Source organism: Geotrypetes seraphini, chromosome 14, assembly GCF_902459505.1.
Source record: "Geotrypetes seraphini chromosome 14, aGeoSer1.1, whole genome shotgun sequence".
Taxonomy (NCBI): domain Eukaryota; kingdom Metazoa; phylum Chordata; class Amphibia; order Gymnophiona; family Dermophiidae; genus Geotrypetes; species Geotrypetes seraphini.
In genome coordinates, this window is record NC_047097.1 from 67,426,377 (window position 1) to 67,437,801 (window position 11,425).

An 11,425-nucleotide genomic window follows, 5' to 3' on the forward strand; every position below is an offset into this window, starting at 1 on the left:
AAACATTTATCTGTGTTGCTGATAATGAGTAAGAAGAAAGGTTAATGACTGGTATCTCATTCACCAATCCCTCTGATAGAGGTTGGTTTGTCCCCTGTCTCTGTAAGGGCCTCTGTAACCGCCTCTATATGGTACCCTGTATGTATCCCTCTGATGTCCTCTGTACCGACCTCTGTTGTTGTGTATATCTCCCGGGGTTTTGTTTGGTTGTATACCTTGATTTGTAGAACTCCAAAGTAGTTCTAAAAAATGATTATGATTACGACATGATGATCTATGATTATTACGTGATGATCTTTCTTGGTGTGGACTGGAAACAATAGGTGTATTGGTATTAATAGGACTTGTCACTGTGGAAGTATATTCCTCATCTGAGCAGCTCCGTATACGTTTCCGTCCTCGATGTCCTAACATCATGGATCAGTTCACGGATTTTGGGTCCAACAAAAACACCTTCTTTGATTTTGGCTTCACTTTTCTCAAAACCAAATGTACTTAAGTGCTAAAAAGCATCACTATTTCTGTCCATCGCCTTGACAAAATTTTTCAGCAGATCCAGTTTTATGTGAAGTGTTGGAAGATAAATTTTCTCACTATGTACTAACGGCAGGTGCTTCACATTGTATCTGCCAGGTATGGATTCATCTCGGTTTGGCCATTGTTTCCGCCTTTAGTGGTTGGCATCATCACGACTGTTCCAAAGACACAAGAAACACATGTGTTTGGTGTGCCTCAGTTGCAGACCCAGAAGGAGTGACATAACTTTGAGATCACCACAGAGGTTCCACTGGGGACCTGCATAGCATGTGAGTTTTAAAAGTGTCTCCATAGACTCATACGTTTCCTTCAACCCAACTGCATGAGCAACAGGAACAGATGGCTTTTGGTTTCCATTGTGTAAATGTACCGCTTTAAGGCTTGCTTTGCTTGAATCAATGAATAGTCTCCATTCGTCAGAAACATGTTCATATCCCAGTTCACACATGAGACCATTAATATCAGTACAGAAGCCAGGATGGTGTTATGATGATGGGAAAAAAGATATTTTGGTGTCTTGTCTTAAAAGATTCCATTGCTTCAGCCTTGAACCCAACAATTCTGCTTTCTCCTTTGACAGTGACAAGTCTAACCAGATCATTAAGATCTTCTTGAGTTAGCAGGTGAGGTGGTTTTTCATCCACTTTGGGTTCATACAATCCTCCACAGCAGCAGAGACACATTCTTCATCTGAACTTATGCTGCAGATGTGGAAGGAGGAATTGGAACCGGATTCTCCGAGTCATGAAGAATGGGTTTAATTGCTGACAGGCAATCAGGATGCACAATTTTTGATTTATTCCTTCAACCAGCAATTTTTGTCATGCAAAAATAACAGTCCGAGTGATGATTTGTTGGTTCACGCCACACCATGGGTACAGCGAAAGGCATCTTCTTCCGTTTCCCATTCAGCTGCTGTGTTAATCTGGGAGAAATAAGAAACACGTCCATTTTACAGCCGTGCTAAAAGTGGCCTCAGCACATGGGAAAGCCCTGCATTACTGATACTCAGGCCTCCTTTTAGCATAGCTTAATAAAATGGCCCTGTAGTAATCTGAATTTATTTATTAACTGCCTTTTATCAAGAGATTCACCCAAAGCAGTGTACAATAGATATAAAACTTACAATTTTGTTAACAGTATCAAAATAGTGAAATAATCAGACATAAGCATATATACAATCATAGGTGTCGGAACAGGGGAGGTCACATGGGTCATGGCTTCCCCAAAACGTTTCGTTTGCCGATTGTTGCCCGCCCTCCCTCCTGGTGTTATGCTTTTAAATCTTTGAGCAGCCATCGCACATTGTCAAACAGCAGGCCTGCCCTAGGCTAGAACCCTTCAATCTACTTCCGGGGGGGGGCAGGCCTGCTTGTGGATGCTGCATGGCGGCTGCCCGAAGATTTAAAACTGTAGTGCCGGGAGGAGGTAAGTGGGGGACTCAGGAGCTGCCGAGATGTTCTGCAAGGATCGGCCATGGATTGGGCACATAAAGCAGGTAAGTGAATCTAGCCCATGCACATTAAAACAACACAGTAGAAGAAATCATATACAAGAAATATGATGAATAGTCATATACAATGCCAGTAACAACACAAATGATATAGGGTTGCCAGATTTCCTCTATTAAAAAAGGGGACACCTGGTCACGTCCCATTCTACCTCCAGCCCAGCCCCCATCCCGCCTCCAATTACACCCCACACCCTGCTCCCACAAACCTCCATGAGATCGAAACCGCGTCTGGAGGGCATCTGCAGATGTCGATGCGATGGCGTCATGTGTGTGTGTATGACATCTTCCCTTCAACTTCCACGCAGACGCCCACGCCCTCCAGACGTGGCCCTGAGGTCAGGGACTTCCAAGACCCGGACAGACTAAAAAGAGGGCATGTCCGGGTTTTCCTGGACGTCTGGTAACTATTTTAAATAGGCATACATTAGAACATTTAAGTAAACAGAGAGAGGTTTCTCAGTGTTTGCTTAGCTGTATACTGTATATAGTATACTGTATACAACAGTGGTCTCAAACTCAAACCCTTTGCAGGGCCACATTTTGGATTTGTAGGTCCTTGGAGATGGCAGCGGTGACAGCAGTGAGCTCCCGTAGTCTCTCGAGACTACGACGGGAGCTCACGGCAGCCATTTCCTATTGGCGATCTGCATGGGGCAGGAGCGTAGGAAGATCGCTCCTGCCCCAAAAGCCTGCTAGACCACCAGGTAAGGCCGGGATGCCAGGGGGAAGGCGGGAGGGAGGCGGGGGAAGGTCCAAAATGAAGCTTTACCCCCCTAAAATAAAATCACGAATCCGTGGATGCTGAAACCGCAGATTAGGAGGGGGAAGTGTATCCTTTCTTATACTCCATTTCTTTCCTTGTATAATTCATAACATTCTGTTACCTCTCACACATTTGTGTGTTTGTGTGTGTTGCTTGAGGGTGTTGGAACTGTTTTTTGCATGCGTGTCTGAGAGAGAGAGAGATTGCTACTTTGGGTGGGGGAAAAAGGAAAGCACGGTCGGTCGTTAGTTTCAGCTGCTATAGGACAGAATATGCTTTTTTTTCTCTCTCTGGAATGATTGGGAAGAGAGTAAGGCATGCACACTGAAAATCTCCCTCTGCTCCTCCTCCTTTGAAGAAATGGTAGATACAGAGAAGCATCCTAGCATTATTATTTTTTTTTTTTAAATCAGCCTAAGAGAAAAGTGCAAGGAGTTTAAGAAACAAAATGGGGGAGCTAGAAGCCATGGCCAATGCAGAGGACATAGACATCATTGGAATCTCTGAAACGTGGTGGAATGAGGAAAACAAATGGGATACAGCACTGCCGGGGTACAAGCTCTATCGCCGGGATAGGTCAGGTCAGAAAGGAGGAGGAATAGCCCTATACGTAAAAGAAAGCATACAATCGACAAGAATGGACACAGCAGAGATGATCAACAAACTGGAATCGCTATGGGTTAAAATACCGGGTAGGAAAGGGCATGAAATAAAGATGGGCCTATACTATCGTCCACCCGGGCAAACCGGAGATAGCGATAAAGAAATGGATGCCGAGATGAAGCGAGAATGCAAAAGTGGTTACACAGTTGTTATGGGAGACTTCAACTATCCTGGGATAGACTGGAGTCTTGGAAGCTCAAGATGCGCTAGGGAGACAGAATTCCTGGAGGCTATACAAGATTGCTTCATGGAGCAGCTTGTTAGAGAACCGACGAGAGGAAATGCCACTCTGGATTTAATCCTAAATGGACTAAGGGGACCTGCAAAGGAAGTGGAAGTAGTGGGACCGTTGGGAAACAGTGATCATAATATGATCAAGTTCAAGGTTGAAGTAGGCATACCGAACGGAAAGAGAACCATAGCGACATCTTTCAACTTCAGGAAAGGAAACTATGAAGCAATGAGGGAAATGGTAAGGAAGAAACTTAGGAACACTTCCAAAAAATGGCAAACAGTAGAACATGCCTGGTCTTTTTTCAAAGACACAGTGAGCGAGGCACAAAATCTGCACATCCCCAGATTCAGAAAGGGGTGCAAAAAGGGTCGAACAAAAGACCCAGTATGGATGACTAAAATAGTGAAGGAAGCGATAGGCAATAAGAAAAATTCATTCAGGGAATGGAAAAAGGACAAAACTGAAGGGAACCAGAAGGAGCACAGGAAGTATCAAAAAGAATGTCACCGTGTGGTTCGAAAAGCCAAAAGAGAGTATGAAGAGAGGCTAGCCAGGGAGGCACGAAATTTCAAACCGTTCTTCAGATATGTTAAAGGGAAACAGCCAGCTAGGGAGGAGGTAGGACCGCTGGACGAAGGAGACAGGAAGGGAGCGGTGAAGGAGGAGAAAGAAGTCGCAGAAAGACTCAACATGTTCTTCTCGTCTGTATTTACAAACGAAGACACAACCAACATACCAGAACCTGAACAAATCTTCAATGGAAATCAAGCAGAAAAATTAACATCCATGGAAGTGAGCCTTGATGATGTACACAGGCAGATAGAAAAACTTAAAACTGACAAATCCCCGGGTCCGGACGGAATCCATCCCAGGGTTCTGAAGGAATTAAAGGAGGAGATAGCGGAACTACTGCAGCAAATTTGCAACCTATCCTTGAAAACAGGCATGATCCCGGAGGATTGGAAGATAGCCAATGTCACGCCCATCTTTAAAAAGGGATCAAGAGGTGACCCGGGAAACTACAGACCAGTGAGTTTGACCTCGGTTCCGGGGAAACTGACGGAAGCACTGATTAAAGAACACATCGATGAACATCTGGAAAGAAACGAACTTTTGAAAACAACCCAACATGGTTTCTGCAGGGGGAGATCGTGCCTAACGAACTTATTGCACTTCTTCGAAGGAATTAACAAACGGATGGACAGAGGAGACCCCATAGACATCATATACCTTGATTTCCAAAAAGCCTTTGACAAGGTGCCTCACGAACGTCTACACCGGAAACTGAAGAACCATGGAGTGGACGGAGACGTACATAGATGGATCAGAAACTGGTTGGCGGGTAGGAAACAGAGGGTAGGGGTGAAGGGCCACTACTCGGACTGGATGGGGGTCACGAGTGGTGTTCCGCAGGGCTCAGTGCTAGGGCCGCTGCTATTTAATATATTCATAAATGATCTAGAAACAGGCACGAAGTGTGAGATAATAAAATTTGCGGACGATACAAAACTATTTAGTGGAGCTGGGACTAAAGAGGAATGCGAAGAATTGCAAAGGGACTTGAACAAATTGGGGGAATGGGCGGCGAGATGGCAGATGAAGTTCAACGTTGAGAAATGTAAAGTATTGCATGTTGGAAACAGAAACCCGAGGTACAACTATACGATGGGAGGGATATTATTGAATGAGAGCAACCAAGAAAGGGACTTGGGGGTAATGGTGGACATGACAATGAAGCCGACGGCACAGTGCGCAACAGCCGCTAAGAAAGCAAATAGAATGCTAGGCATAATCAAGAAGGGTATTACAACAAGGACAAAAGAAGTTATCCTCCCATTGTATCGGGCGATGGTGCGCCCGCATCTGGAATACTGCGTCCAATATTGGTCTCCGTACCTTAGGAAGGATATGGCGTTACTCGAGAGGGTTCAGAGGAGAGCGACACGCTTGATAAAAGGGATGGAAAACCTCTCATACGCTGAGAGATTGGAGAAACTGGGTCTCTTTTCCCTGGAGAAGAGGAGACTTAGAGGGGATATGATAGAGACTTATAAAATCATGAAGGGCATAGAGAGAGTAGAGAAGGACAGATTCTTCAAACTTTCGAAAAATAAAAGAACAAGAGGACACTTGGAAAAGTTGAAAGGGGACAGATTTAAAACGAATGCTAGGAAGTTCTTCTTTACCCAACGAGTGGTGGACACCTGGAATGCGCTTCCAGAGGGAGTAATAGGGCAGAGTACAGTACAGGGGTTTAAGAAAGGATTGGACAATTTCCTGCTGGAAAAGGGGATAGAGGGGTATAAATAGAGGATTACTGCACAGGTCCTGGACCTGTTGGGCCGCCGCGTGAGCGGACTGCTGGGCATGATGGACCTCAGGTCTGACCCAGCAGAGGCATTGCTTATGTTCTTATGTTCTTATGTTAAGGCTACAGTTAGCTGCATTGCAGTCAGCAAGAGATTCGATGATGCCACCTGGTGGTGAAATCTGCTTCCCGGTATCATCTTTTACAGCAAGCTCCCTGTTGAATTAATATTGTTCATGCTATGAATAATACATAATCTGTTGATTAGTTTTATATACAGCTAAGTGAAATGCAAATGTAGAGAAAGAAATTGCCTCTGGAGGTATTTTAATTAGCACAGCAGGAGCTCCCTTTGGTACACCTTGAAAATGCCTCACTAATTACCTTTTCCCCACCAGGATTGTAAGGGGACATATAGTTTTCATTCTGATCCACATTTTGTAGTTTACCAAATCTATCTCAGGATATATATATTTCCAGAAATAAGATGATTCATCTTCATGCATGTGCCTCATAGTAACATAGTAGATGAGAGCAGATAAAGACCAAAATGGTCCATCCAGTATGCCCAACCTGATTCAATTTAAATTTGTTTTTTAATTTTTTCTTCTTTGCTATTTCTGGGCAAGAATCCAAAGCTCTACTCGGTACTGTGCTTGGATTCCAACTGCCGAAATTTCCGTCAAAACCAACTCCAGCCATTGAAATCCTCTCCAGCCCATCCTCCCCCAAACGGCGATATACAGACACAGACCGTGCAAATCTGCCCAGTACTGGCCTTAGTTCAATATTTAATATTATTTTCTGATTCTAGATCCTATGTGTTCATCCCATAGGAGAATGTTGCTTTGGGAGGCACATGTCATATACAGTTGCATATTGGACACGTTATTGCGCCCCCCACCAACTTTTATTTTCGTACTGACTGTATGCTTCTCATTAATTTCTCAGTAATTTGAAAGTTTATACCAAAAAGTGATTGTGCTGCTTTTTCTACCTGTGAATTTTTATATTTTGTTTGTTTTTGTCTAAGATATTGTAATTATGAACAGACGAAGTTGTGTTAACCATCCTGATAATTTCTGTTATGTCTGCGGACAATTTACTGCACAATCAGCACCTAAGAAGTACGTTTGGTTTCGAGAAAAGTGAAGAAGGTGTTTTTGTTGGACCTGAAATCCGTGAACTGATCCATGATGATGCGTTCAAATAAGCTTCCCAGCTGGTTCAGCTTTCCAATTGAACCAGCATGGGAAGCATTCGTGCTGGTTGTTCAGAATTTTATTGGTAATCACAGATCAGAGAATTACGCTGAGCTTGTGGAGAACATGCTGACAGCATATCAGCTAATGGATGCCAGAATGTCACTTAAAATGTATTTCTTATATTCTCACCTTGACGTCTTCCCACCCAATCTTGGTGAGGTCAGCAATAAGCATGGGGAAAGATTTCATCAAGATATCAAGGTGATGGAAAGCAGATATCAGGGAAAGTTCAATCCCAGTATAATGGGAGACTTGTTGGTTCTTGCAAAGAGAGACAAATGTACAGTACAAGTGTAAAAGCAAGTATCTCAAACATTTCTGAACATGCCGACATCACTTTTGTGTGAGTTAAGAGAGGTGTAAATATATGCTGTAACATGTCTCCTTATTGTCTTCGTGTTTGTTTTCAGAGTAAACTCCTTAATACAAGTTTGGTGGGACACAATTCATACTCACAATATTGTGCCGATATGGCAAACTGTCTAAAAAATCAGTAACGTGTATCTCAGAAACCTGACATGCTAGTTGAATTTCAACTACAGATCTGAAATCAGTGCCATTAAATTAACTAAGAACACTTCTTAAGTTCTCAGTAGCAAAGAAAAACTTAATTTTTGTTGACCAGTGTAATGAGTGTGATTACTGGCCAGATTGGTTGGATCTTTCGTAGATAATGACACCGGGACAGAATTTGTCCCCTTTCCCGCAGTTAACCTTTGGGAAACCATCTCCGTGTCATTCTTTAAGGAGAGAGGGAAGAATCAGAGTACGAATGGGCAGAGCCACTGACCCTCAAGCCTTGCATTGAAGAATGCTGGTGTAGAAGGACTGAGGTTGAGATAGATACTAAAGAATGACACGGGATGGTTTCCTGCGGTCTTAGGTCTTTATCTGCTGACATGTACTATGTTAGTTCTCAGTAATCTCACGCTTGAAGAAATACTGTCTTAAATTCTAAACTGTAATTCTAAACTGTAATTCTAAACTGGGCAAACAAATGGCAAATGCGCTTCAACGTGGACAAATGCAAGGTCATGCATATAGGGAAAAAGAACCCGTTGTTCTACTACAAATTGGGGGGGGGGGGGGTATTGTTGGGAGACAGCAGACTCGAGAGAGACTTGGGTGTGCTGGTGGATGCATCACTGAAGCCATCTGCACAGTGCGCAGCAGCTTCGAAAAAAGCCAACAGGATGCTGGGAATCATAAAGAAGGGCATAGTAACCAGAACACGGGAAGTCATCATGCCATTGTATCGAGCGATGGTGCGTCCACATCTAGAATACTGCGTTCAGTATTGGTTGCCGCACCTCAAGAAGGACATGGCGGTACTTGAGAGAGTCCAAAGGAGAGCAACGAAAATGGTAAGAGGGCAGGAACACTGCTCTTACGCCGAGAGGCTGGATAGGCTGGGGCTCTTCTCTCTGGAGAAAAGGAGGCTCAGGGGAGATATGATAGAGACCTTCAAGATCATGAGGGGCATAGAGAGGGTGGATAGGGACAGATTCTTCAGACTGAAGGGGACAACAAATACGAGGGGGCATTCTGAGAAACTGAAGGGAGACAGGTTCAAAACAAATGCAAGGAAGTTTTTTTTCACCCAAAGGGTCGTGGACACTTGGAATGCGCTACCGGAGGAAGTGATCAGGCAAAGTACGGTACAAGGATTCAAACAGGGATTGGATGGATTCCTGAGGGATAAAGGGATCGTGGGATACTGAGGGAGGAGCTGGGATGTAACACAAGTATAGGAAGTTAACCAGGTAATGAGTATAAACCAACCAGGTCGTGCATGTGCAAGACCGGAGGGCTAGGACTTCGATAGGAAGGCAGGACTTAAATGGGAAACCAAGGTGGCAAGGGAGCCCCTTCTGATGATTCAGACAGGTCGTGACCTGTTTGGGCCGCCGCGGGAGCGGACTGCTGGGCAGGATGGACCTGTGGTCTGACCCGGCAGAGGCACTGCTTATGTTCTTATGTCCAAATACCTTATATACTCGAATATAAACCAATCCAAATATAAACCGAGGTACCCTTTTTTTCCCTCCAAAAAGGGGGAAAAAAGGTTGACTTGAATATAAACCGGAGGTTAGAAATTTGGATTATCATGGTGAGCCAAACTATAAACAACACTGCTCATCTTACCTCCCCATCAGCTTTCTCCTAAGTCACTGAACATAATACAAATATCTGTGGTGGAAAAGAGACGGCAGAGGGGAGATATGATTGAAGTCTACAAAATCCTGAGTGGAGTAGAACGGGTACAAGTGGATCGATTTTTCACTCCGTCAAAAATTACAAAGACTAGGGGACACTCGATGAAGTTACAGGGAAATACTTTTAAAACCAATAGGAGGAAATTTTTTTTCACTCAGAAAATAGTTAAGCTCTGAATTGCATTGCCAGAAGTTGTGGTAAGAGCGGATACTGTAGCTGGTTTTAAGAAAGGTTTGGACAAATTGCTGGAGAAAAAGTCCATAGTCTGTTATTGAGAAAGATATGGAGGAAGCCACTACTTGCCCTGGATCGGTAGCATGGAATATTGCTACACCTTGGGTTTTGGCCAGGTACTAGAGACCTGGATTGGCCACCGTGAGAACGGGTTACTGGGCTTGATGGACCATTGGTCTGACCCAGTAAGACTATTCTTATGTCCTTATCCGAAAGCTAAGTAGCAGAATAAACAATCCCTGATTGTCAAAGAGTTATATACATTGTATCATCTTCATAAACGCTCAGAAAAAAGTGTTTTAAAGAGACCAGACTGTAGGCACCAGCCCTAGCTGTCTATGTCTCTTCTTCTTCTTTTTTTTTTTCAATCACAGCACTTTTTGCAACTTCATATTGTAAGCAAAACGTCAGCTGTTAAAAATGCATTTATCAAATTAAAAAAGAACTTATGTCGTGCTGGAGCTGAGCAGCCATATGGGTTTTGACGTTTTTCTCAACAAGGTTGCGTCGATTTATATGCACTGGTCTGTGAAAACAAATTCATATTAGTGTATTTTGCTATAAACCACATTTAAATTCACATCTTCACAGAAACATTTGGAAAACATAAGGTACCTCGCTGTAAACTTGTGCTCTTTGGTGCCCTTTCATAGAAACATAGAATATGACGGCAGAAAAGGGCCTACAGCCCAACAAGTCTGCCCACTCAAATAACCCTCCCCTCTAAGTTCCTCTTTGAAGTGAGCCCACGTGTTGATCCCATTTGATCTTAAAATCAGTCACGTTACTGGCCTCAACTACCAGAAGTGGAAGATTATTCCAACGGTCGACCACTCTTTCGGTGTCACCATGGAATCTCCCGCCCCTGATTTTCAGCGGATGCCCCCTTGTCGCCGTAGGGCCTGTAAGGAAGAAGATATCTTCTTCCACCTCAATGCGGCCAGTAACGTATTTGAACGTCTCTATCATGTCATCCCTCTCTCTGCGTTCCTCGAGAGAGTAAAGGTGCAACTTACCTAGTCGTTCTTCATAAGGGACATCCTTGAGCCCTGAGACCATCTTGGTGGCCAATCGTTGAACCGATTCCATTCTTAGCACATCCTTCCGATAGTGTGGCCTCCAAAACTGTACAGATGTGGTCTCACCATGGACCTGTACAGCGGCATCACCACCTCGGGCCATCAAACACTGTCCCCTGGAAAGAGTGCTTTTATCCTGACCTGGAAGTGACATCATTCACCCGGGAAAGGAAGGTGGTTGAACATAGCAATAATTTAAAGTGACAACACTGATTTAAAGGGGGGTACCATTCAATCTCCTTATTTAAGCCATGAGGCTGCACAGTTTGACCCTTAATTATCCACTCCTTTTCCTTCTTCCATAACACGGCTTGAAGGTTACCACACCGGGGGAGCTCAGGCGCTTCCAACCCAAAACCTTCAAATTCAGAATATCATGGGACCGCTCACTCCAGTGCTGTGTAAGGAGGAGGGGGCATCGGCTCCCCCCCTGGACGGATCTTACTGAGGTGCTCTATTATTCTTGTGCGCAGTGCTCTCATCGTATGACCGATGTACAAAAGCTGACAGGGGCATGAATCACATATACAACCCTGTGATTTCAAACAGCATTCTTTCCCCGTTTGAGGATGAACAAAGGATTTAGTGACAATAGCATGCTCTAGTCATGG